Here is a 26622-nt window from a genome sequence, read left to right on the forward strand (position 1 = left end):
AAAGAGTGCAAGTCCTGGAGTAGATAATGGAGTTTTTAAAGTTAGATACCTCTGCCAGGCCTCACCAAGGTCACTTGCTTTGGCCTTAAAAGCACTCTGAGTTCATTTTCTTTTCTCTAAATTTCAAATGTCAACAGAAAGTATATTGAGTTTCATTGTTTGCTGCTGATTTAGTATCATTTGTTAGTGATTCCAAAGCAAGCTAGCGGGGCTTTTTGTGGTTCTATGTGCTTTCAGACAATTCAATTGTGCCGGAGAGTTGAGGCAGGCAGCACCATTGTTCTGGGAAGATCTACTCTAAAACTGTGATTCATAACTGAAGATGGAACATCAGTCATCATAGATTTACAATGGGCATCAGTCAGTCAAAACGCCTAATCAAATTTTGCCTCTGCCCGTCATTTCTAATTCTTTATTATTTTCCATCTCCGGATTACAGATTATGAGTCTGAGATCATTTATCTGAAGGTTTGGACTGAAACAACTGAGATTCATAAGGTGAATTCATGTGTTCATCAGATGGCAGATAGGGTGTCTGAGCTACTGAATGAAATAAATGCTGGTCTATGGACGCAGTAGCACAACTGCAGGAAGGTCTGTTTGTGTTAATTCAAGACAAACAGGCTGATTGAAATGTAAAAAGATAGTTCACCCAAAAAAGAAATTATGTCACCACTTACTCACAACCATGTTGTTACTGTAATAAAAGTGAATGAGGACCAAAAGCTGTCAAACTCTAAAAAAGACCATACAAGCATAAAAAAGTAGTCCATATGACTTGTGTACTATATTCCAAGTCTGCTGAAGACATATGATAGCTTTTTGTGAGGTATAGACTGACATTTAAGTTGAAAATCTTGCTAAAATTCACATTCTCAAGATTTTCCTTTCATCAAGTATAATTTCTTCAATATTTCCTCTCCACAATGTTGTTTCAGTTTATTTTTAGTTTAGTTGTAAGAGCAAAACACCTTTTTTTTTGCTCCAGATACAGGCAACACCTGGGCATAACAGAGTTACATGACACTGAGGTCAGTGTGACACACAATGCCTGGCTTTGTATTCAGAGGTTCTGGTGGACTTCCATGTGCTCAACTCTATGTGACACATGTAGAAAGAGCAGAATGTCTCCCTCAAGGTCTATGGTGGTTTCGGCCTGAACAAATCTGTTTCAAATTTTTTTTAATTAGCTGTTTTTAATTTTGCATGTGAAACTTACATGTGTACCAGTCAAATCCAAGCAGTGACATATTGACTCCACATTATTGTTCTTTCGTATGTGTGCGTGGGGGTGAAATCTTTGAACAATGACAAAACAGAGAAAACTTAGATCTGAAGAAAGAAAAGAAAGGATAATTGTACATTATATTCCAAGAAATATTGTAGAGGTGACATGTTCAGAGTAAAGCAATAATTCCCTGAGCAGCAGTCCCTTAGTGGGGTACTGATTCAACAATGTCAACCCTCTCAATGGATCCAAGACTGATCATTTTAATACCCAGGATATTAAATATTTCATCACCTACAGTTCAACAAATAAATCACAAGACATTTTTCCTTTTTTATAATACACAATTTATTGAATGAATAAAATCTTGAGTACAAGCACGTCAAGAAAAGTTGTATCCAACAGAAATTTTGTCATAAAATACTATAATACACTCCATGCAATACAAAGTTCAAGGGTTATTCAAGTCACTTTGTATGTTGCTTTCAATGTGATGTCAGGCTTGGAAAATCTTAGTGCAACATGAGGTCACAATGGTCATCTTTCCAGGTAGGCAAATCTGAAGAAAATAGTCCACTTGTTCAATTCTTGAATTCTTGTCTTCAGGAGTTTGACACTATTGAGGGTGGCTTGTGTTGGAGAGCTCTCGTAACCTGCAGGAGATAGAACAACACTTTAGTATGGACTGTAATTTACAGAACATTACACAGACCTTTTCAACTATGACATTAAACATTAATAAACATGAAAGTGAATAATTAAAATTTCATTCAATTTCTCTTAAAAATCATACAGTACTGTGCAAAATAAAATGTTTCACAAAAGCATTTGTCTTAAGATGTTTCTTTATATCTTCAGCTTTAGTGTGTCAATAGGAAATATAAATGTTAGACTCACAAACATTACTTTTGTAAATAGAAAAGATTAGAATAGAAGAACAGGGAGCCCTGCAACAGATGTCATGGCCCCCACAGAGCCCCCCACTGAACATCGTGTCAGTCTGAGACTACATATAGAGACAGAAGCAATTGAGACATCAATTGTATCAAACATGCATCAAATGGTTGCTGATATACATTAATGAATACAGTAAGACCAAAATGGCCAGTGCTAACAATTAGCTGTATTTAGAAAAATTTATAAAACCTGTCATTCACTACAGAAACCGTACACCTCCGCCATGTTGAAAGTTTACGTCTCCTCCCAACTTGGAAACACGGGTTTTTTTTTTACCCGTTTAAGAGTTAAAAACAGTAAAACTGTTTGGTTTCTCTTACCACTGCTACGCTGATGACACGTAACTCTACTTGTCTTTCCAGCCCAACGACACCACAGTGACTGATCGAATTTCTGCCTGCCTGGCAGACATCTCGGCTTGGATGAAGGAACACCACCTGCAACTCAACCCAGCCAAGACTGAACTCCTTGTCTTTCCAGCCAACCCTGCTGTTGAACACAACATCACCATGCAGCTGGGTGCAACTACAGTAACGCCTTCCAAATCAGTCAGAAATCTAGGGGTAACCATCGAAAACAGACTAAATTTCACAGACCACATCTCAAAGACCGCAAGATCATGTAGATTTACACTCTACAATATCAGGAAGATAAGACCCTTCCTCTCTAAACATGCCACACAACTGCTTGTCCAGTCACTTGTCATAACTAGACTGGACTACTGTAATGCTCTCATTGCAGGCCTCCCTGCATGTGCAATTAGACCCCTGCAAATGATACAGAATGCAGCAGCACGTCTGGTCTTTAACGAACCAAAGAGAGCACATGTTACACCACTCCTTGTCTCTCTCCACTGGCTACCGGTTGATGCACGTATCAAATTCAAGGCTCTGATGCTGGCATACAGAACAGTCACTGGGTCTGCTCCAGCATACCTAAAATCATTTATGCAGAGCTACGTGCCCACTAGAAGCCTGCGGTTGGCTAAGGAATGTCACCTTGTTGTACCAACACAAAGAGGCACCAAAACACTTTCCTGGACTTTCAGCTTCATCATACCACGTTGGTGGAACGACCTTCCCAAATCCATCTGTGAAGCTGACTCACTAAAAACACATCTTTTCCATGAGCACTTAACCAGTCATTAAAAAAATAAAAATAAAAATAAATAATGTTTTTCCTGTTGCACTTTATTCTGTTTTAGATACTATTATGATGCTAGTGAAACTTTGTAATACAGCACTTTTCATACCACTGTCTCCTTAAGACGATTCACTTATGTTTTCCTCTTTTGTAAGTCGCTTTGGATAAAAGTGTCTGCCAAATGAATAAATGTAAATGTAAATGTAAATGTAAAACTAATCTTAATCTTGTATTTGGTCAAAATGGCTTTATATTCTCCACAACAGTGAATAAAGGAATAAGTCAAACAATATACAACAAATATTACATTTGTATGTTACTTGTCTACATCCATGCAATTTCAGGGTGATTTGGGTGATTACTAGAGTGATGCTAGGTGGTTGTTAAGACATTATTAAATGATTGCAAGATGGTTGCTTACTAGCCCAAGTCAAAAGAGACCATCCCCTCAAGTCTCTATGATATTCTGTTCCCTAGATGTGGAAATATTTTCAATGGAAGTCAATGAAATATTTAGTTCATTTTTCATTACATTTTCCACCAGGCAGACATTCATATTCTGATAAAGCAATAAAAATATTTTTGAATAAAAACCAAGATTATATATTTGTTTCAAACAGATACAATGTTGAACTATTCTCATTTTCACTATCTATTCTTTATTTTATTTCTTTGCTTAAAATAAAGGGCTTACTGTACATCATCTGTAAATGAATAGTACCACCATTGATATATAGGTGGTGCTCTTTCCAGATGAAATGCTATTTGTAAAAGCTTACATTTAGTGTTGAAAACAAGCATTTGGCACTGCTCATTTGCAATGATCAATGCTGTACTCTATCAGGCTTTTTTTAAGGGTTAACCAGTCTCAGTAGGGTTCTGTCTTAGTGCCTTTACAAAAAAATAATGTATCTTGGCCAGCATTCACTGTCACCAGAAATTTTGTTACTGGTGCTGCATTGTATATAGGACTGTCATCTTGAAGTACTTTTATAACTTTTTATGTTTTTACAATGCTATTTTATTATATTTTAAACAGTCTATTATACTGTTAGTGGCCCATAGTGAGTTCTTCCTTTCTTTTCAAAGTAAGAAGCAAAAGTTGAATGGAAAAAAAAGGTATAAAAGCCTTGTTATGCCTCTAGTTTATAAGTGATTTGACACAAAGCACTAATTCTGACATAAAGCCCTCACAAATCCCTTGCTGCTCATTTAGTCCAGTGCAAGCTACCATGATCATTTCATTTATCTATAGAAATTGGAAAAACGGCTCTCTCTATGGCACTGGGGATGGGTCCTCACAAAGTTTTCCACACAGTTTGCCAATTTTATTAAAAGTTGTCTCCCACTAAGAGGGATTATGACATTTCCAATATTGAAGACTGTCTTTAAGTAAGCTTACAATGTATTATTATACCTCTTTAATATAGATATACACTTAATCCAAGCATACACTTGGAAGAGAACAGATCAATGAAAAATTAAAAATGGAGGATTTTAACAATATGAATAGTCTCAATGGCACTGTCAGACGTAAAGTGCACATTCATGAGCTGGATTCTGAAATCGTTTGACTCTAATAGACCCAGAATGGTCCTATGCCTTTTACTCTCTATCTTTATCTTTTGAAATGAAACTTCCTTGTTTCAACACTCCATGTAGTTAACTGCAGAGCCCCTGTTTAGTTTTTGTTGTAGAAACTTTAGCCAAGTTTCTGGTGTTTTTGGTGAGAACTTGCTTTGAGATCAAGCTGATTCACTTCCTGAAATGTCAGTTTAGATGAACATGGAAGATATCAGTATGATACTGCTCACATCCATGATGCTTTCCACTGACCTCGAGTTTGACTTATCAACAGGCTTAAGTTCTTTAACCAAAGTGAAACTAAACCCTGCCTTATTGTGAAGCATGAGTCAAATGAATAAAAAAATTCTCATAAATCTTGATGTTCTCTTCACTAACAAGAGGAAAACAATAATGGCAGACAAGGGTCTGACACGTTCTAGTCTTCTCCTTTCTTCCTCCTCATCTTCTCACATGGTTTTTGTTAACACCTCTCCTTAACACCTGATAAGATTGTTTTTGTTTTTTTGGTTATCTGGGAGGGTCTGTGCTGCAGCCTTGCCTCATTATTTGTTGTTTGCGATTGGGCAAAAGAATAACTTATCCCCCTAGCTTTACCTCTCTTTTGGTATTAAAGTATTACATTTCTAAAAGTTTTAGAAGGCGATGACAAGAATGAGATTTTAGACAGGAAAGGTCTTTGTAAGAACCTATATGCCAAGTTTAAACCTAAACCTAACCAATAGTGTACTAAACAGCAAATGTGAGATGAAAAACAGATTATTGTTATCGATCACCATAACTTAAACCTTCAACCTAAATTTAACCAATAAAATCAAAAAGGAGGTGTGAGATGAAAAATGCAAATGCTGAAGCAACCACATCATTTTGTGCTTCTATGCTTCTATGACACTTTCAGCTCACTTGTCGACAGTGTGCTCAGGACTCATACCTTGCTGCTTTGCATCACACATGGTTAACTCTGTCAGTTGAGCTACCAGGCAATTTGACTGCACTCTGACAAGCTTGTAAAGATAGTTGGTAATATGATGCAAATGTTAAAATGTAGCCTATCGCCTTACAAGTCATGCACCATAGTAAAAGTGTTTAGATGTTATAAGATAGCATTTTGTGAGTAACAGGGCGAAAAGCAAGTGTTTATGATCTGATAATTTGTCATTTACTCATGATTTGTGTAAACGTGACTAAAAGTCATTGTTGTAGTGCCTCTAGTGTTCATTTCAACAGGGAATAGCTGTGATATATATAATGAGTCACATAAAATTTATTTAGCAAATAAGTAGATAGTAATTGATTATATGAATCGCTTCTATTATACTCCTCATCTGTATGTTGCTTTGGATAAAAGTGTCTGATAAATTAATAAAAATAAATATGAGACCAGGTTGCTTAGCTGAGGTAACCTAGCCTGTTTCCAAGGTTCCCTTGAACTTCAAAACAGTCACTGCAGGTAGGGTATTGTGAAAGTCACTGATGGTCAGGCAAGCACTTTCTTCTGTGGCTTGTTAGATTATGGGATGTCTCATCCAACCATCTCTACTCCAAATCTCTTGTCCCAGAAAGTAAATAATTAAATACAAAATCAAGACTACAACAAAAAGTACTTCAGCCCAGAGGAATACACTTTAAAATGCTCGCTGCATGCTGCACAATGCGTCAGGAGAAACATCCACATTTGAAGTGTGGTCCAAGATCTGCACAGATATGTTTTTTAGTATCACTTTGCTTTGACGGGCTTGCAGAATTCACTGGCCTATCTGTGTTAGGTTCTGCTGCAAATCTATGTTATTTCTCTGTGAAGTGAAAGAGGTGCTCAAACCAATCTATCCCAAACTGAACTCTTTGACTCGACATGGAGCGCACTTTACTCAATTGTTCAGTAACCACTCTGGCTTGAGTCAACCACTCTGCTACAACTCCTTCCAAGATTTTAGTTTCCTAACATCATTGTTTTACAAAGAGGCGTCAATGTAGCAAAATCAATGTGTTTTCAAACAAAAATGTATTACTGTAGATGTGACCTAAGTGTAAATGTACATATGCAAAATTTTTTTGAAGAATGGATCAATTATAGTTGGCAGAATAGCAATTTGGAACTCTGAAACAACGAAAAAATCATTAATGTTGGCTTCTCAGTGGAAAAATACAACATAAAATTTACCATCATTGTTAGTAGTAGCATACCTTGACCACGTTTTCATGCATTTAAGAAAACTGTTTATTTCAGGGTTTTTGCAGATATTGCCGTTCTGAAACGTCATGTAAATGAGAAAGCCATTTTCCTTTCACTGCTAAAGGGATTAATAGAAAGCGGTTTAACGTCATAGGACAGAGCCCAACAACAAGTCAACATAGCAGAAAGAATTCAATATTTCTGGGAGTACAGTGGGAAAAGCACATACACTATAATCTATACCAATTTACACACACCAATGTAAAATATCGACTGTCCCTCACATCCACCTATATGCGCCCATACATTGGGGGAATCCCAGAGTTTTATGTAAGAGGGAAACTCCATTATTGCAGTGCAATCCTGCTACAGGTCGCAATGGAAAGTTAAGGAAAAAAACACAGCAACATAAATAAATAAATAAAAATAAAGTGAAGCAACGGAGAATAAAATAGTGAAGTCTTCCTCAGATGCCATGTTTGTTATTTACTCAAGCATCGCAGGGAAATTACATTGTTTTGGATAAAGCTACTTACAGTTTTGGGCAAGCTACTCAAAAAATGTAGCTAGCTAAGCTACCAACCACTCAACAGAAAAATAAATTAAGCTAAGCTAAAAGCTACACTTCAGAAAAAGTAGCAAGTTACACTACAAACTACATGCCAAAAGTAGCTTGCCACAGAGCATACGTCATAGACGAAGCATCTAAAATACTTATTTACATAATGTTTATTAAAGCCAATGTACATCATTGTACAGTATAGTGCAATACAGTATACAAGTATACAGTAGGTACAATATAATATGCATGTAAAAAAACATGTAAATTCACATTTATGCATGTTACCTATACAAACCTATGTGTTCTACATGTACAACAAATTTCCATTGATTGATTGTAGATCCACTGCAACCAGCGTTATCTTTATTTGTCATATTATAAAATATTTGATGAGGTTGTTGACAAGTAAGAGCATGCACCAAATGATTCAGCAGTGCGCGCAAGCTTTCTGAGTCATTCAGATTGAATCGCGAACCAGTTCAGACTGCTTTCCTATCACGTGTGACCAATTTATTGTAAAGATCTGACTCAAATGAGCAATTAATTTGTGATCGGACATCTTTAGTTCTCAATGCTACGCCGCTACCTTGTCAAAAATATAGCTTCGCTACTGAAGAGTTACTTGATTTAAAAACTAGCGAAGCTACTGTCTCGCTACTCAGAAATATAGTTAAGCTAATAGCTTCGCTATTTGAAGTGAAGCTACTGCCCATCAATGCTTGCTTACCGTGCTGCATTTATATGTGTGTAAAGAGAACACCACTTATACAGTGCATGTAAAAGGGAACGACAATTTCTCGCAATAAGCCACTTTCTGTTGTCCTTGTAAACATAGTCAGTGCATTGCTCTTCCAAATATGTAGACTAGAATATTTCACCCAAAAATAAAAATTCTGCCATAATTGACTTACCCTTGTGTCTTTCCAAACCTAATCTCGTTATTTTTTATACAGTGGCAGTGGATAGTGACTCACTTTAAAGCTAAAAAAAGAATGTGTTCATCAAAGCTATGAGAGAAGCTTTTTTCATATGAGAACTTGCATTGTTTTGTTCTCGGGTGAATACATATGCCACTGTGAACCAGCTTTTCTCATGCACTCATGAACATTCAACAGACTTCACGATTTTCACAAAAAAAATTATTTACATTTCATCATATTCCTTCAGAAGACTTGGACTATGACACACATGTTAAATACTTTTAAGATAATTTTGGTTACTTTTTTAAGCTTTAAAGTGAGGCACTATCCACTACCATTGTACTGGAAACATGGACCAAAATGCTTACATTTATGCATTTGGCAGACGCTTTTATCCAAAGCAACTTACAGTGCCCTGATTACAAGGACAATCCCCCTGGAGCAACATGGAGTTAAGTGCCTTGCTCAAGGACACAATGGTGGTGGCTGTGGGGATTGAACCAACAACCTTCTGCTTACTAGTTCAGTGCTTTAGTCCACTACACAACACCACAAATATTCATTAAAAAGATCTCATTTTTGTTCTGCATAACAAAATGTCAACACCGGACACATCGAAGTGAACATTCTTCAGATGTTGTCTATACAGAGATAAAAACCTCCACTTTTTTAATATTGGAGAGAGCGTAACAGTAAACTAGCATGCTACGACAGTAAGTCACCATTTGTGGATACCATACAAACGAATGGGGAGAGCCATAAACTGACAACTACCTGTCGCAAAATTGTCCGTGTCTTCTCTTATAAAACAGCAATTTTGTTGTAGTAAACGCCACACATAGTTAAGTCCAAAATTATTGTTTAGTGTAAAACATGTTAAAGATTTACAAACAGGCAGTCAATTCATTAAATGTTTCCTCAAAAAAGCAGTTTATTCAGCACACTGTAGCATCTCCTCCATTATCATCCAATGAAAAAAACAGCCTCTTGTCTTTTGGCCAGTGTACCATCCATAGAATGTCTATGGGACCGCTACATTATGCTATTTTAGGCTAAGCTTGTAGGCTCCCCTAAGTAGAAGGGTTCTGACATTGTTAACCCTTTCGCATGTATGATCAAACTGGTGTGATCAAGCTATGCTGGGCTCAGACACGTACTATAAAAACAGTGTGATCTGCATTTGTGCTGCTGTTTATCAGCAAAAGAGGGACTGAAGCGGTTGTCATAATGAACCAGCTGCTCAAATAGTCTTTTCAACATCACAATATCTTTATTTTTATATGTTACAAACATTCAAACAATCACTAAATAAAAGTTTAAAGCCGTTACCTTCAGAGCGTTTTGATGCAGCGATGCGGCCATGTTTTCTTAGTCTGTCCACACGAGCCTTCTCCCATTCCATCCATCACTCATTCTTACCACTTCCAGTGCTGGGAAAGTGGAAGGGCTAGGTTTTTAAATCCTTCTCTATCATGAACTCATAGTCCTATGTTGCATTGCATGTAAACAATATGGCGGCGTGCATAGCTGGCAAGCACATTTGCGATTCCATCTTATCTATCATAATCAATCATTATAAACATCTAAAAACCACATTGTATGTTTGATAATATATAATCTGATCGCCAGTGCACCTGCTGTGATATAATTTGTCCTCCAGTGCATCTGCTATGAAGTGTGAGGTAAGATTTTGTTTTTAATAACAGTGCGCATTAAAGAACAAACGTCAGTACAGGAGAAACTCACATGCCAAAATGTTAAATGACATGCAGACAGCACGCACCAATCAGCTGTGAGCAATAGAATGTGGCATCTGTTTACTGTCAGCGCTACGCATATGACAGAATTTTAAATTTTGAGTGAACTATCCCTTTAAAAGAGGACAATAACCGAGAGTCATTTTTCTTTCTATATTTAATTCACCTCCACCAACACGTACGAAAATCCAACACGTACGAAAATCGGTACACGTGTGTTGAGTTGACTTTGTTCCTCAGTGAAGTGTAGTTACTGTATCTGGAGTTCATCAGGGCCCGAGCACTGATGGTGCGAGGACCCTATTGTTCTTCTATGCGTGTATTTTCCCCCCCCAAATGAATCGCATTTTTGAGGGCCTAAACATACTCGAAAACTCATGAAACTTTGCACACGCATCAGAAGTTTTTACATCTGATATGGGTTTCAGAATTAGGTGTGGCAAAATGGCTCAATAGCGCCACCTACAAACTTTCAACGATGTGCGCTTTACGCTACGTTTCACCAACACGTACGAAAATCGGTACACGTGTGTCACATGCCAATACCTACAAAAAAAGTCTCTTGGACCCATACCCTAAACTCAACAAGAAGTCAGCCATTTAGATTTTTCTCTTCAATTTTTGCTCAGTTTTTGCCATTTCCAGGCCTCATACTTTAACGAATTCCTCCTAGATATTTCATCAGATCTATATCATATTTGGTCATTCTAATCTAAAGGCCTTGACGATGCTAAATTGCGAAGCATTTTCACTGCACGGCGTGGCTGTGACGATCTGAAAAATTTCGATGTTTCGCCATGACACAGGAAGTTGTTAGAACTCATTCATAGAATGTCTAATCTGCCCCAAACTTCACATGTTTGATAATAGTCCCGGCCTGAATACATCTACGTGCCAATATTCAGTTATAGTCATAGCGCCACCTACTGGCAACAGCCAATTCCAGGTCTTGTACTTTAACAAACTCCTCCCAGAGATTTAATCAGATCAACATTATATTTAGTCAGTCTTAATCTAAAGGCCTTGGTGATGTTAAATTGTGAAGCTTTTGAGTTTTCATTGAAGGGCATGTCCGTGGCAGCCTGACAAATTTCGATATGAAATGAGTCACATTTTTGAGGCATAAACATGCTCAAAAACTCATGAAACTTTGCACGCATCTCAAAAGTGGGGAAAATTTACATCTGATACTGGTTTTAGAATTAATTGTGGCAAAATGGCTCGATAGCACCACCTACAAAATTTCAACGAAGCAGCCCTCACGCCATGTTTCACCTACACGTAAGGAAATTGGTAGGCATCTGTAACATGTCAACATGTACAAAAAGGTCTCTTAGAACCATATCCTAAACCCAACAGGAAGTCAACCATTGTGATTTTTCTCTTCAATTTTTGCTCAGTTTTTGCCATTTCCAGGCCTCAAACTTTAACAAACTCCTCCTAGATATTAAATCAGATCAACATCATATTCGGTCAGTCTAATCTAAAGGCCTTGGCGATGATAAATTACGAAGATTTTGAGTTTTTTTTTAATGGCATGTCCGTGGCGTCCTGACAAAATTCGATGTTTCGCCATGAAACAGGAAGTTGTTATAACTCAAACATAAAATGTCCAATCTGCTCCAAACTTTACATGTTTTATAAGAGTCCCAGCCTGAATACACCTACATGCCAATATTCAGTTATAGTCATAGCACCACCTACTGGCAACAGGAAATGACATGTTTTACACTGTGATACACTCTTAACAACATTTAAGTGCTAAAAAAACAAAAAACAAACAAAAAAAAACATTCCCCTGGCACAGCAGCCCCAACGTGCACCAGGTTGCGAGGGCCCGTTCATCGCTGCTTGCAGCTTTAATTTTCTTTATTTCTTTAATTTACTGTACCTCTACCACCGTGTACTGCTGAGTTCTCTTTGTCCATTTGATTGCATTTTAACCCCAAATACAACCTCTTATTTTATATGACATACGTAAATAACAGAAGAGTTTACTAACCTTTCTTCCCCACTGCAGAGAGTAATGCACCTCTACTAGAGCATCACCTAGGAGGAAAGGAAAAAGACAATAATTAGTGTCATGTGTGAATGAACTGTTTTTTTTTATGTCTAGTTCAACCTGTCAAATCTCTCTGTACCTTTCTGACCTAAAGGTAAATGACATGGCCTACTTCTTTCTCAACCTACAGCTCTGTTGTTGATGCAGATAAAATGCCCCCTGCACCACATACAGTACCTGACAATATATAAGTAAAGTCTCCCTTACCGACCCAACAGAGAGAAACACTAAAAGAGTTTCAGCTATTATAAATAATTTACTGAATTTTTCATTCGCCCTTTTAACCCCTCTGCAAAAAGCACATTTGGCTTAGGTAAAAAATATATGCCCCACAGATCTGTTCATTGCATGTGTGTAAGAAGTTGAAGTCTTAACCTGGATAGCCTGTGGTTTAGTTAAAGGGATAGTTCACCTAAAATGAAAATCCTGTCACTCTCATGTGTGTGTGTTTTTTTTTTTTTTCAAACCCTTATGACTTACTTTCTTCCATGAAACACAAATGGAGATGTATGCCAGAATTTTTCACTTTCATTGCATCTCTTTTTTCATACAATGAAAGTGGATGGTGACTAAGTCTAATATTCTGCCTTACATCTCCTTTTGTGTTCCATGTAAGAAAGAAAGTGATATGGCTTTCGAAAAACATGAGGGTGAGCAAATGATGACAGAATTTTCATTTTTTGGGTGAACTAACACTAAGTCTCATCTGTGCGAAATTCAGTGCTTGTGAGAATTAATGATTCACTGTCCGAATTAAGCATCCCTTCAGGGTTGTATGACAGCCTGTGTGGTTATGGGTGTAAAAAAAATATTGGGGCAAAACATTAAAACAAAATCAAATCATGCTGCTCATGCAAATACCTCGACCAAGACTTCTAAAGATGAGTTCAAACTACTATTATCAGAGATGGGGACTAAAAGTTGCAATGCTACTAACTTGACTACATTTTTCAGTTAATTCTCTTCCTGCACTGATGCCTTTGTGACATTTTATGTCTTATTTTTTTAAACAATATACAAAATAATTTTACAATATTTGTATTCAAATAATAATAATAATAATAATAATAAATATGTTAATAAATAACAAATAAATAATACATTTAAATTTATAAACAATACAAAATAACATTTTATTTCATTATATAATTTTATACAATTATAAAATAAATAATACAAAAAATTATTTTACCAAATAATATAATACTTAGGGAAATGCTGTTCATAACTATGTGTTCGGCTCAGTATAATAATATAATATAATATAATATAACTTATTGGTGGTATTTAGTGTAAATTGATCTGTTCAAATGCTGTTTAATGTTGTCACCCTTAATTTCCCCCCATTGTTTTTGTGCCAGATACTGTATATACTGAGCTGATTTAAAATCCCCCCAGATAGCATCAATATAGTTACCTACTTTTAATTAGTAGCTTGAAGTGTAGCTAACTATGCTAGGTTAGATTGAACTACTTTTAATTATGATTAGAGCCTAACTTGGCAATATACACTGTCAAAGAAGCTTCCCCAACTCATCAGATCAACTATTTTGAAGAGTTGGGCCACCTGTGATGTTTCATGTTATTATGTCTCCATTCAACAATAAAAATTGTATCGTACTACCATTTAACCCATAACATATGCACATAGTCCCTCACCCCTCTCTTCTTGTTGCACTGAATCAACAGCTTTGCCCTGGGCACCTGTGCTTTAGGATGGCCCTGGCATGCTGCAATGTTGCCATGGAGACCGGGATAAACCTATGCTCTTCCATCATGCAAGATGGTTGAGGCCGAGCATCCGTGTACACACAAACACACTCCCTCTCTTGGTATCTGACAGCAGACAGCACAAATATCTCAGTTTTTTTGCCAGGGGCTCCTCTTCTTTCATATGTGTGCAAATGAATTCACGGCTGTATAGAGCAGGCAAGATCTACCCTGTCTTCCAATGGTTTACTCACTGGAGAAGAGGCAGACACATCACAGGGCCTTCCAGACATTGAGAAATCTGGATAAATCTATTTAGCCATCTATAAAAATATATTTAAAAAGTGGTGCAATATTTTTCAATTTTTATAATTTTCATAAAGCTTCTAGGTTCTGACACTATGATTGGGCATTTGGTAGTCCATATGTATCCATTAAATATTTTCCATGTGTATACAAATCTCTGTGGTGATTGTGTGTATCTAGGGACATGTTCAGTTTATCCATCAGTTCATCCTGAAATTATTCTTTTCATTAACTATTATCAATAATTTAATAGCATGCTTGTTCATTTCTCTTCCCTCTCTGCTACAACATTATAAATGCACTACCACATTCAGTTACAATGCAGGTATGAGTGTTTAAGAGTGCACAAACATACACTGGCACTCATGACCTACAAACCATCCCTGATGTTAAGATATTAAATGTGTCGGCCTGCTCTTCACACTACTGTATTATTTTTATAATCATTAAAATACATTATTGTACAGCACTTCATGAAATCTTATTGAAGATTATCATCATTTGAAAGAGTGTTGTTATTATTATTATTATTATTATTATTAATATAATTATTATTCCATAACGGAAATATTGATACAAATATAGCATCTTAGCTTACTTACCCATACACTAAAAATCATTTTCTGTGATTGAAGGGCTAATTTGAAGTGTAAATTATTCTTATGCAAATGCACATGTTCTTTAACACATTTCAAAAGAGGCTGAGCTCAGATGGCTACTCACAAATCATGCCACGCAAGGCAAAGCAGCACGTCAGACAAAAAAACCTTCTATAATGTGACAATGGTGTTTTTCTGTACTACCTCATGCTAGTGGATGCTTTTAATGCTAGTGATGCTTTGCTAAAGGAATGGATATGCAAACAAGTTCTAGTTTAAAATAAAAGGATAACTTTTACTACAAACAAATTAGAACAGTGTCTTGTAGCATCGATATAGAGCTAGCTAGCTATTGCAAGCTATGCATGCCAGTTTTAAACTTGGTCTAAATTATTATTTAAGCCTACACTAACTGGCAACAAACTGTATGCCCATTGCAAACTGGCAATTGTAGGCAACAAAAAGGAGAAAAAGGAAAGAAAAAGCTAATCAGAAAGAAAGAGAAAGATACAGTAAGAAACAAGAGGCTGCTCTCTCAGTGTGACCTGAACAAGCCACTAAAACATGATTTTTGACAGTTTGCTAGCATTCAGGCTGAAAGACAGCGGCCTCACTGCTTTCACACTAAAGACCATGATTTTGCCTCTTAGAAGTCGGCTGACAGACACACCTGCTAAGAAACCAGGCAACTCTGAGACAAATATGTGGATAGGCTTCAACAATCTAGTATGAAAATGGCGGACAATCACTTTAAGAGCTGCAGAAGAAAAGACGATATAGCCTCCTGGAAAAATTAGCTACATGACTTTTTAAACGGAATCCACAGTGGCCACAATTTACACAAAAAGCAGGAGGAGATACAGGGAGAAAAAGAAGTGACTGCACAAAAAAGACAATGTTCCTTGTCCTTCTCAGCTGATCCATCGGTTGACAAAAAGGAGGAGAAAAGAATAGCGGAACAAAAACTTTTCAGAACAGTGGATCAAACAAGCTCTGGCATCTTGTTGCATCCAAACAATGGAGCCATTCAAACCAAGACTCAACATGGCAACTGGGTCCACAGGTTCCGATTGTCTCACAAAGGGTCAAGAGGGAGAGGAGAAGCAGTGCTGAGATATTTTAGACGATAATGGAGCTCCAGAAATGAGACGGTTTCAGTTTGCGAAGTTTGTTTTGACTCGTCTACCTGATTGGCTAAAACTGTTCAATCTGGAAAGCTATAGAAATGAAGGAATTCTCCACACTTTAATATCTCACGTCATATGGATGACAGATCACCTAACAAGATCTAGGAGTGTGTAGAGTGTGAATAAAGTCATATTTTACACTGTATAAGCTTTAGCACTGACCCTGAATCATGTTAATTGGGGCATAAACGACAAAGCCTTTTAAATATTATAGCCTGTTTAGTAAGTTCGCCAACACAAAACAAAGCCATCTTAGTCATGGTGCTTTAGAGTTCTAATTGTACTATAATGTGACTCACACATAAGCAAAAATCCTTTAGTGTGGTTGTTGAGAGAACGAGAACCTATTATAGCCTCATTAACTTGAAAATATTTACTATACATATGGTACTCAACCAGGGGTTCATTTCCCTTATGACAACATAGCTTACTGCTTAACCACCATAGTACGATGCATCATTGAAGAAATTAACCTTTTCACGAGTAGGGTATAAATTCCACTGCAGTGCCCCCTGGAGTGAGTTATTTTTGCATGTGACACTGCACAGCCGGTTGGGGGGGGGAGGTGCAGAGTGTAGATGAGTAATTTTTTATTTTAATAAAATCTTTGATTTTTGTTAAAAATAAAATACTGTATATAATATAGTAAAAATGTGAACAAATGGCTTATGTCTGCTGTACTGTAATTGTTTTATTTATTTAGTTTTTGTAGTAGTAAAAAACAAATGAACAAATAATATCAGCAGTCTGGTTTGCCTATATGCACTGTTTGACTGTGTGACAAGCGCTAATGTAAACAGATCGGATAATCACGCTCGATCAGATGGTTTCCACTATGAGTATACAAGTTTTAAACTTTTATCGTGATGCTTATGTGATATTTTGGCTGTCTGTTTCGGAAAACAAACGTATTATATGCCTGAAAAGACTGTTTGAGTTGCTTTTTGTGTGAATGAAAACCGCATCTGCAAATAATAAGCAGACATGGCTGCCTGCATGGGAAGATCGCGTTTAGATATGATGGCTTGCATATACAAGCTGTGAACTGTTATCGTGGTACTTTGGTGACAATTTGGCTGTTTGTTACATAAAATAAACATATTATGAGTAGCTGTTTGAGTAGCTGTTTGTTTGACGAATGACAACCGTTACTAATATAAACAAATGGCAGCACGCATCGGAGGAAGATCGCATTTGATGAATTGACTGTGCGTATAAGAGCTGTAAACTTTTTATCATGGTACTTTGGTGATGAGTTGGATGTATGTATATAAAATAAACTTAATTCTGTGGTTTAGGGGCCTGGGTAGCTCAGTGGTAAAAGATGCTGGCTACCACCCCTGGAGTTCACAAGTTTGCTAGTTCGAATCCCAGGGTGTGAGTGACTTCAGCCAGGTCTCCTAAGCAACCAAATTGGCCTGGTTGCTAGGGAGGGAAGAGTCACATGGGGTAAACTCCTTGTGGTCACTATAACGTGGTTCGTTCTCAGTGGGGCGCGTGGTGAGTTGAGCGTGGTTGCTGCGGTGGATGGCGTGAAGTAAAAAAATAAATAAATACAATACAATAATTAAAAAAAAATAATAATTCTGTGGTTTAAAAGACTGTATGAGTATCTGTTTGAGCAAAAATATATTACAGACTGTGGGAAAGCCAATTTGAATCTGGCAGCTTGTAGCATAACTGGCTGTTGTAGAAACACATATGTGTGAAGCTACTCTGCAGGGCCCAGTAATTAACTGTCACATATGTGTGACGGTATGGATGAAAGGGATAACTAGCAAGGCATGACTTTTTCTGAAACTGTAGTAATTATGTTGCACATCCATCTTTTGGTCCACATTGGTTCAACAATATGAAGCTGTCATTAATGACGTTACACAGGGGGTGGAATAATAACTTACATGGAGATCGAATGGATATCAAATTAAAATAGCTCATTAATATGTACGCCAGAAAGACGTTTAATGCGAGAAAGCTACTGAAAACACAAAATCTGTGTGCTCCATGTAATGAGACAGATGCATTGTGCTGTAATAGATGAGTTTCCCTCTATATCAGACCTTAGGGTCCCCGACGTGTTTGAGCACATACACACATGCGCACTCTTCAAATGGGTTCATTCCATTTAGAAGCGATCATCCCTATGCCCTATGCCCTATTCCCTTCAAAGTCTTTACCATCCACTGTGAGAGCAGTGGAGGGCTGTAAGATGTGGGGCTCCAAAATAACAGTCATTTGGGACTCACTTTTTAAGCCATTTTATAAAAAAATTCAGTTTGAAGCGATCTTACAGCAGGCGTATTATGATTGTTCTCCCTTTGAAGTGCCCTTCGGAGGCTGATTTATCCAGTTTGGAATGCAGCCAAAGCATCACTTATGCGTTAACATGGACACATAATAAGCCGTGTTCACGAACTTAAATGGCATAAAGTGCATGTAAACATAGTCAAAGTCTTGACAAAATGAAAGATATATGGAATAAAAGATACAGAAGCCTTAGCGAAGTGAAATTATGTCCACACAGCAAACTAACAAGGAACTATGCTTCTAACCACAAAGAGCTGTAGTTCCAACCACACAACTTTGTGATGCAGTTTGTGAATGTTCATTGGAACTTTGGTTTCAGGAAACACCAATTTGTTGAACTATGTTGGTAATGATGGAACTTGTGACCATAGTTGGCTAACGATGGTGTTGGGAAATGCAATCTGCTATCAAAACATAGCTGTTTGTTTGAGCATTCTGTCCAGCCAGACACAGCAACATTGACTCAACCAAAAGCATGGGTTTGGGATGGGACTATTTGTTTGTCCGACCAATGGCGGGTTTAATTCGGAAACATGTTTGAAAACAATCCAGATTTTTTCAATTTCTCTAGGTGATGATGTTAGTTGGGCAGTTTATGTTGTTCCAAACCTGTATGACTTCCTTTCTTCCTTTTTAAACAAAAGGAAATTTTAAGCAGAACGTTAGCTTCAGTAACACAACTTTCATTATATGAAAAAAAAAGAAAAAGAATGTAAATGGTGACTGAGGTTAACATTCTGCCTAACATCACCTTTTTTGTTCCAAAGAAAAAAAGATAGTCAAACAAAATTTTAATTTGTATGTGGTCTAAACTTTAAACCTGATTGGAGACAAGAGGACCTCTAGACTACAAAGAATGTGAAGATGTAATGGTCAATTGCTCCTTAATGACCAGCATTGGGTGAAATGCATTACTAATTAACTAATTACTGTAATTAAATAACTTTTTCATTTAACAAAATTAAAGGGATTACTCTTAATTTTTCAGTAATTTAATTACAGTTACTTTTGATGTTATTGTGTTAAATACTTCATAGACTATAGAACAATTCTATGTAAAATAATAGTGAATTTAAAATCGAAATTTAACGTCTTATATTAAAATATATGTTTTCTAATTTGACACTACCCCCTTAAATTCTTTGTCCAGTTCATGAATAATTTATTTGATTTTATATGATTTATTTGAAAGAATTAAAAGAATGGTTTCATGTCTATCCTTGTATTTTTCATTTGGTCAAGGTTGATGAGGGTTTTAGAAAGTAATTAGTAATAAGTAATGCAATACTTTTCAGACAGATTAATTAGTAAAGTAATCTAATTACACTGTAGAAGATGTAAATAGTAGTTAGCAATTAATTACTTTTTAGAGTAACTTACCCAACACTATTAATGACGAATTGTTTGCTTAGATATCAGTTACCCAAATCAGAACCTCTACTATGATGAAAGAAGCTATAAAACGAATCAGTACAGGTTAACTTCCACCATAATTCTGAGATCTTCCAGTACAAAATGGTGCCTCACTTCACACCAAAAGCTGAGTCCAGACAAGCAACCATGATACTGTCACAGACACTGTCACTGTGAGGGCGGACATGCCTATTCACACAGCTCACACTAGTCTCCATGTGCCAGTGTTTTTCTTTTTCACCTATCTCATCCAAAAAAGTGTGTGTGTGTGTCATACACATCAAAACGGTAAGGTGAATCCTTTTGAGCTGGTGGTGCAGTTGGCCACAGAATGAATAAACATCCATGTCAGGAGAAACTGATACACTTCCCTTTTCAAGCAGACTGGGCTCTCGTGGGAAATCCAGCAGTAACACAATGGATAGAGACTGCCTTTTGTTGAGTCTCACAGAGCCACGGGCTACTTCTTCTCTCAAGCCTGTGGTCTGAACAGACCACTCCCCTCAATTCTTATTCTCTCTCTCACACACAAATAACTTTTACCTTTTTCATACTCATCACAGAGAAGCTTGCTCCTATGTTATTTCAGAAAATATCAAGTATTAAACAGAAAAAAGGAGAAGGGAACCTTCCTCAACCCTTACTATTGACCCCACAGTGTGGATTTTTCTGGCTCTAAATCCTCTGAATAGTCTCACACCATGACGTTCATCCTAAACAAACTCTCAAGGAAGAACTCCCTACCAGTCAAACTGAAGGGATTTACATAAAGTTTAGTCATATAACTCTTTGGTCTTTGTTGGCTGGCTGACTTGGGTGGTTTTTCCTGTTTCAGAGACTTTCAGCCTTCACATAAAACTTGAAATTGGACTTGAACTTGACTTATCATAACAGTTGACAGGCCACTATTAGGCGTTCACTGCTCGTGATTTTAAGAAAGCAAACAAAATCTATCTTTTTCCAAATCTTGCAGCAATGTCTTCCCATAAAACAAAATCCCTTTCCATTCTAGTTCTCTAAACAATAATACCTGTATAAAAAAAGGATGATTCTCCATACTTTGAAATTATAACTAAGTGTGGACTAAGTCGTAGTCCACACTGAAATTTAGATATATAAACTTTGAGCTCAAACCCTGATCTTCTCTTTAATTTCTGCTAGAAGAGAAGAATTCTTTCACTCCCTCTCATCTTTCATTCTCTCACTTTATTCTTTGCTTTCAGCTACCATTTGGTCACAATAAAGTTGTTATGCATGACAGTTTGGGGAGCAGAATAGGTATGGCCCGAGCCTGCTGTGTGGCTACAAAGTGGGCCCATTCACTTCAGCCGTGCTCAGTTACGGGGCCCTGGGCTGTGGGACAAGGACAACTTTGCCAGGATATTCCCAGATTGACAGAAACAATTAGACTCAAACTACAGTGAGTCTCTGACTGATTAGGACCTCGACACAAAGCTAAGGGGACTTGCATTAACTTAAATGGGTTTATTTTGCTAATATTTTGATTCCATTGCTACTTACCAAATACATAAATTGACATGAAATATTGATTCTAGTTTAAATTATTTAAGAATGTTAGATGAAATGAACACAGTGTAGGGAATTGGTTTTCAGAGACCACAGTCAAATATATATAGTTTAGCGGTCATTATTTGAAAATATTTGACCACAGAAAGCAGCAATTGACCAATCAGAATCGAGTATTCCACAGACTAATGTAAAACTGAGCACAACAGTCAGGTTCTAGAAGTGAAATCCTATTCAGTTTATTCCATAGATGCATTGGTTTTTAATGTTAACTCATAAACCTTTAAAGACATACCTAATGTGGGCTCAGAGGTTGTTAATCAATGGTATATGCTTCTGCTGACACCATCAGTCTCCGTCACTTTAACTATTTTTGGTGGAGAACTACACTACTCATAATTCTGAAGGCAAAATCAGAAAATCACAATAAATAAAGTGCGCCAAAAGAGCTCTGCAGCGACTGTTCACTTCCATGACGCACTGCGAATTATGCAATTGAGTTAGACTTCCTACACTCTCAAACTACCTATATTTGTATTTATTTGAAGCAATAAACTTAAAATATATTGTTATATTCATCAACTTTTTAATTAAACTATGTCATTCTCAGTGCCTCATGGGATATGTAGTTCATTTCCTCATTAAAAACGTTAAATACACAGTCTTATACCTTTGTTTTTTTGCCCGATTTTCAAATACCTTTTTTGCTTCAATCAAAGTTATTAATGGTGTAATTCAACTTGGAGCTGGCTGGACTGGTTCATGGCTTAGAACTCTTTTATAAAGGATTTTATGAAATCTCTATGAAAAAAGTGAATGAAATAAATAGTTCTCAAAATGTGGGCAGAAACTGCACCATAGCACAAAGTTTCTCTGAGCATACAAATGTGCATACAGATGTTTTTTTTTTTTTTACTATTATTATTACACAACATCTTTTTATTAACACATTTCAATCACCCCAGGGCATGTAAACTCACTCCTCCGGACCCCTCTAGTGCCTTGGAGCAGACAGATAACCAGGCATATGAGAAAGTGCTTACGTAGGATCCTGAAATCAGGGGACCATATGTGCAAACGTTCTGTATCATTATGCTGTGCCACGGTGCACGGGGAGACCACCATAACTTAGTTTGTCGTCCATACAAAGTTTCGGCCAAGCTTGGATGGATTCATTAGATGGCTTTTCTTTGGAACCAATGAAGCTCAAAAGACCTCCAACAAAGGAGCTAATCACAGACTCTCTCCTCAGCCTTAGCCACAGTCTTTCTTTTCACTAGGTCTTAGATCATTTCTCACAGCTAGCTGGCCAGCTAGCTCGAAGCTTGTCCAGACTGACAAACAAAGCTGTGGGAAATGTATCCTCTGTGTATATGTACAGCTGTTGTTTCTATCGGCGACTGATGGGACGAGTGAGTGTGCACATGTGAATACGCGCCCACATGCACGCACATACACACACACATGCTTCGAGCTCCTACTTTTGTTGATTTTGTGACACGCACAAACAGACCCACACTGTTGGGGGTGATGGTGACATGTGTTTGGTAGTGGTAGTGTGTGTTTGCATATGCATGTGAGAAGTAAGTCTGGGGCAAAACAGACAATGCAACTGCAGGCCTCCCTATTCTAGCATTGACCTTGAACCCCAGTAGCCTTCATTCCCATGGTTGCTGTGTGAGTCTGTGTGCATTGGGGGCCTTTTGGCTTTGTGTTGCCATGTTTCCCTGCCCTCTTTGAATGGGAAAATAAGCCTCCATCCCTACAAACCAAAACACATTCCTATCTCTTACTGAGTAAAACTACTTGCTACATGTTATTTATAATCATCAAAATAGCATTTCCATTGAAGAAACCTTTTCAGTTTTCTTAAAAAAAATAAATAAAAAAACTACAAAAAAAAAAAAAAAAGAGAGAGAAAAAAATTTGCTTTATGTGGTAAAAAAATGTTATTTAAAGGAATAGTTACCCAAAAATTATAATTCTGTACTCACATTCTGCCCGTGTACATGCATTGTACATTGTACAGGCGCTCTGCGCATACGTCAAGCGCGAGGAAATGTAATCAAGTTTCAAATCATGATTTTGCCTAGGAGACTGCAGATGTCAAGATTTATAGTGAAAAAAAGGTTACATTTTGGTCTGTTTTCACACAAAACCAATCGTATTGCTTCAGAAGACATGGGTTAAACAACATGAGTCATATGGATTACATCGTTATGCTGCTTTTATGTCCTTTTCGGAGCTTGGAAGTGTTGGTCCCCATTGACTTGCATGATATTCAGATCATATCTCCATCAATATATCTTCGTTTTTGTTCCACAGAAATAATAAAGTCATATGAACTTGAGATGGCATAAGGGTGAGTAAATGATGAGAGAATTATAATTTTGGGTAAACTATTCCTTTAACATTACTGAATCAACCCGAACACTTTAAAATAAAAAGAATAGGATTCTGTTTTATCTACTTACTCTTATGTCGTTCCAAAACCCGACTTTCCATTTTCAGTGGAACACAAAAGGAGATATTAGACAGAATATTAGGGACTGACAGTCTTTTTCACAATTCACTTTCATTATTTATATACAGTATATACTGAATATATATATATATATATATATATATATATATATATATAATGATGCAATGAGACTGAATGGTGACTGAGGCTAAAATTCAGCCTAATATTCTTTTTGTTTTCTATAGAAGAGAGAAACTCATTTGGGTTTGGAACAACATGAGGGTGAGTAAAAATGAAATATTTTTTTTCTTTTCAGGTGTACAGTCCCTTTAAGAAAATACTATGCACTAACTATGTAAAATACTCTGTGTACCAATACTTAAAAAAAAAAAAAAAACAAGAGTTCTTCACTTTCCCAGATGATTCCTAGAACCAAAACACTTATGTGAATAACCTAACATCTAGAACTTTTAAATGGTTAAAGAACCATAACCAACTCAAGAGTCCTATATAGAATAAAAACAGCAAAAAACCACTAAAGAGCCTTTTTTATTTCTATTAAGAGTGATCCATAACAGCCCATAAAAAATAAAAATAAAAATAAAAATTGCTTGTTAATCCTAACAACCAGTCTGATGTGGCTTCTCAATAAATGTTCAGTCCACTGACATTCAAGTTAAAGTGGTGCTGAAGCTGAGAGTAATATTGCATAATGAGACTCTGCAAAAGAGGCTGAAGAGGAATAACTCAACCAGCTAATAATAGTTTTAGCCTGAGTTTGCTTTATAGCATGTCTACAAGAATAAGTGGTATAAATAAAGTTCTTAATGTATTTGTTTCTTTTATTTTCCAAAATATTATAACATTTGAGTTTTGCATTATAGCAATGCAAGAGATCCCATATTCTATCACAGCACATAGCGTTTTCTCAAATAACAACTGCTGAGATGAAACGAAAAGAGGGAAAGTGCACTGACATCGGGTATTCCTCACTTGCAGTGAGGGGCTGTAGGAGCCCCCCTCCCTCTCTCTTCTCAGAAGCACCCACAGAAGGGCTTTCTGACATTGCCCTACATTCTGCTGACTGATCCCACACACACAGTCTTCTGTCACAAATAATCATTACAGCCGCACCCTTCCCTGCACGCACACGCACACCCTCTTTCTCTCCAACTGTATTAAATATTGAAGATTTCAACTTTCAACTGGGAGCATGTTCAAAAACCCTCCCATCAAAACACACAGACGCGTGCACACACGCACACACACAAACACAACCACTCTGTGTGCATTGCCCGAGCTGCAATACAAACCACCTCTATTAGAGTGTCAATCATATTCAGATCTTTGCTTTCTTCCTGGTGCTGACTCCCAGCATTGGTTCAGAATATACGGAAGCCCCGCATCCTCAGCCGTGCCCACGCCCATCCATCCATCCCCACATTTATGTCCTTTCTTTCTTTCCCTATCCCTTTGTTCCTTTCTCAACACTCTCTACACATCAAGGTGCCTTGCATTTCTCCCTAATGTTGGCTAATGCTTTATAAAGAATACCACCCGAGTGCTGCCACTGCCCGCCTTTGCTGCAAGTACCCATGTCACTGGGTCGTCATTAATTATTCCCTTGCTTACAACATGCTGTTGCCACGGTAATGTGCAATTAAGGGAGAGCCAAGCAAATGGCAGTCTCTATGCAAATGAAGCAGCCACAATGACCCTGGGCACGGATTTGCAGATTGGCAGACTGCCACGATGGACACAATCTGTATTCAAATGTAATAAAAGGGAAGATGGGCTTCTTTTTTAAACACAACAGTTACGCCAAATGTGTGCAGAAAGGAGCAGAGGAGGAGGGTACAGAGGAAGCACCTGGCATTTTTGAAAATACAGGGTGTGTGTGTGAACACTATTTGACAGACATTTGAGGGACAAGCTGGCAGAGACCATCAGTTCAACAGCAGACGCCTCTGCGACACAATCTACAAGACTTCTATTTGTATATAACTCACATATGATGATGTGGAGAAAATCGACATGTTTGAAATGAAGGCTCTAAATTTAGAAGATGTCCTTGTCTTTCTGACTAGTTTGCTGGGATTGTGATGCCCACAGTTACAGCGGTTGTTGTCGTGTATAGCCGGGCAATAAAATCAGAGCACAATATTTGGCTGTGATGTTTCAAAATGAGAAAACACAGCCTGTGAGATGGGGTAACATAAAAAATGCAAAGATGAACATTTGTGCCCCGCTGAGCATTATGCAGTTAAGTTCTGGCGAATAAACCCTGAGACAATCAAAAGCAGTGTTGTTGAAGCCTTTAGTGATGACAGACTGTTACATATGAACAAATTAATAATAATGGAAAGCGCCAGACAAATTCACACTCAAAATAAAAAGGATATACATTTCTGCATTAAAAATTACAATTCCTGATATTCATTTGTTCAGTTGTGCTATATCAATTTGATACTCAAAAAATCTATGCTCTTTTAATAGATTCAATTAATAACACATTATTAACATATAATAACATTGTTATTACTGTATAATACAGCCATTATTAATTTTCTTCAATTGCATTTTACGATGCAGACCGAGAATAAAACTATTTTTAAGTATTAAATAACAACCCTTTCCCTTAAGAGTAATTATTTTTATGTTTAAATCAAGTCAAGTAATTTTTATCATTTCAAAGCAGCTTTACAGGAAATCATGCATTAAAA

The 26622-nt window shown here is 37.0% G+C and overlaps 1 long non-coding RNA gene across 2 annotated transcripts in view; it reads right to left on the minus strand.

The window, feature by feature from the left end:
- Positions 1–1570: 1570 nt before the first annotated feature.
- LOC127428946 (uncharacterized) overlaps positions 1571–26622 on the minus strand; it is a 51579-nt gene continuing 26527 nt past the window's right edge. For both annotated transcript variants that reach the window (XR_007895209.1, XR_007895208.1), the window contains exons 3-4: positions 12327–12373; positions 1571–1881 (exon numbers count right to left, since the gene is read on the minus strand). This is a non-coding gene — a long non-coding RNA (uncharacterized LOC127428946). The remainder of the gene's footprint in view (positions 1882–12326; positions 12374–26622) is intronic.

This window comes from Myxocyprinus asiaticus, chromosome 3, assembly GCF_019703515.2.
Source record: "Myxocyprinus asiaticus isolate MX2 ecotype Aquarium Trade chromosome 3, UBuf_Myxa_2, whole genome shotgun sequence".
In the NCBI taxonomy this organism is placed as follows: Eukaryota; Metazoa; Chordata; class Actinopteri; order Cypriniformes; family Catostomidae; genus Myxocyprinus; species Myxocyprinus asiaticus.